The 2,697-nt window shown below is 23.5% G+C and overlaps 1 protein-coding gene across 1 annotated transcript in view; it reads right to left on the bottom strand.

Moving 5' to 3' along the window:
- LOC107605564 (homeobox protein knotted-1-like 1) overlaps positions 1-2,697 on the bottom strand; it is a gene marked incomplete in the record, with an annotated part of 12,642 nt that overhangs the window by 2,805 nt on the left and 7,140 nt on the right.

Genomic DNA, 2,697 nt, shown 5'->3' with positions numbered 1-2,697 from the left:
AATAATTTTAGGTTTAATTACTCTGTTACTTCTTAAGTTTTTATACATGTTTTTTTTAATTAGGTCTATACATCATTTTTAATTTTATAACGAGATCCTTTCTAATATAAAAAATGTTATAGTTAATTTCATATTTCTCTGCAAATTGAAAGTATCCATAATTAAGAACTTAATTAGATCTTTAATCACATGTTTTTTGAAAAAAACATTCTGTTAATTTTAACGTTTTTTGACATAAAAAGAACCTAATTATAAAATTAATAGTCGTGTAAGAACCTAATTAAAAAGAAAAAAATATAGGAATCAAATTACAAATTTGGTAAAACTATAAAGAACAATAGAGTAATTAAACCTATATAAATTTACACTTTGTTAGAGCAAATACTATATTATATATGATCATGGATAACTTTTTCATAAAATATATCTCTTTGATCAATTCAATTATTGTTGATTAATTATTTTATCATGCTACTTATGTGTGTCAAATTTTATAAAAACTGAATGTACATTTTGATTTCATGTATACAAATTAAATAAAATGGTGTGGACCCAATTATTTTAGATTAATATAAAATTTGATCAACAAAATCTATATAGTAAATAATATAAGCTTAGAATAATTTGATATAATTATTTCAATAACAAATTATTCAACAATATAATATACTTAAAATTAAGAATAAATTACCATTTGTATCCATTAAAGATACAAACGCTGACAAATATATCCATATAAAAATAAAACGACAATTATATTCACAGAAGATAGTTTTCGTGTGCCAAGAATACCCTAATAGACCAATTGTGTAACTAACGTCTGGGTACTCTTGACACACGAAAGCCATCTTCTATAATTATAGTTGTCGTTTTATTTTTATATGGATATATTTATCAGCATTTATATCTTTTATGAATACAAATGATAATTTATTCTAAAATTAAGCCATAATAGTTTTGATCTTTGTAGATATGAGTATGTAAGAAGTAATTAGTAGACACATGCATCTAAATGAAGCAATATGTAAATCCATGGTTGTTTTAATAATCCAATTATTGTTATGCTAAATTAAGGCCTTTTCCATCTTTCAATAGGAGAGGCACACATAGTTGTTAGAGTACTACTAAATTATTTGTTAGTGCTCTTTATAGTAATGATTATAGTACTAAAATATTGAATAAGGTGCACATCAACTATTTAAGCCAAAAATAAGTGCACACACCCAACAATAATGACACATTTGGGGTAAAAATTATATAAGAAATGATATTATAGAAAATGAGAATGACATTAGTATTTTTTTAAATTAATTATAAAAATAAGGTTTAATTACTCTGTTGGTCCTATAGTTTCGCAAAATTTTCAATTAGGTCCTTATACTTTTTTTCCTTTTAATTAAGTCCATGTACCAATTTTTTTTTCAATTCAGTCCCTCTTAACAGTAATTAGTTTAATTATATAGGATTTCAATTAAGAAAAAAAAATTGATGCAGGGACCCAAATAAAAGGAAAAAAAAAAGTATAAGAACCTAATTAAAAATAAAATTTGGTGTAAGAACTCAATTAAAAAGAAAAAATATATAAGAATCTAATTGAAAATTTTACAAAACTAAAGAGACCAATAAAATAATTAAACCTAAAAATAATTAGTCCTCAGCAACGGACAATATTATTTGGACAAGTTTAACAATATAAAACAATTATTTTTTCCAAAGCAAAACTTTAGTTTTGTCAATTATACATTTACTTTTTCTCTTAATTTTACTTTTTTTTTTATTTTGCATGATTATTAACTAGAAATTTTTCATATATCGATAGCTTACAAAAGTTGTTGAACAACTCATACATTTTCTTTTTTACGTTGCCCATAAGTTTTATTCATTTTAACAGTTTCCACACGTGGGAAGTTTACTTTAAGGGAATAGGATACTCCAAAAATACCTTAAAATTTCTATTCTAAGTGAGGCATACACTCTCATTGAAAAGGCAGCCATTGATGAAGAAATTGACTGTGTTAATAAATAATTGGGGTAAAGTATATTTTTTGTCCTTAAAGTTTGGCAAAAGTTTTAAAAATATCCTTAAATTTTATTTTATTTTAATTTTGTCCCAAAAGTTTTTGATTTGTATCAAATATATCCTCGACGGCTAAATTTTCAAAAAATTTAAGACCAATCTAACAATAATGCATGAAAATGATGCTTGATTTGCGTGTGTTGAAGGTTGTTCTTATGAAATTGTTGTTGAATTGGTCTTAAATTTTTTGAAAAATTAGCCTTCAAGAGTATATTTGATGCAAATCGAAAACTTTTAGGACAAAATTGAAACAAAATAAAACTTAGAGATATTTTTAAAACTTTTGTCAAACTTTAAGGATAAAAAGTATACTTTACCCTAAATAATTGAATTCATTGTGTTCCTAAACCCACTCTTATCAACCTTCTTTTCATGTTATTATCATTTTTATACACGGTATTTTCATATTAATGTATTTAAATGTAATATTCTTATTGATAAAGTATTAATTAAAGAAATACAAGAAACAAAGACATTCATTAATATTACTAATCATTAAAAAAAGTTTTTAGTAAATACCATTTTTATCATTTCAATACAGACGTTACGCACGGAATATAAGACATGTACATATACATGGAGAAAGAAATTAAATTAAAAAAATTACAAAAATATATGAA

This window comes from Arachis ipaensis, chromosome B06, assembly GCF_000816755.2.
Source record: "Arachis ipaensis cultivar K30076 chromosome B06, Araip1.1, whole genome shotgun sequence".
In the NCBI taxonomy this organism is placed as follows: Eukaryota; Viridiplantae; Streptophyta; class Magnoliopsida; order Fabales; family Fabaceae; genus Arachis; species Arachis ipaensis.
Note: the sequence above shows the minus strand (reverse complement) of the source record. Positions and strands in the feature narration are given on the sequence as shown.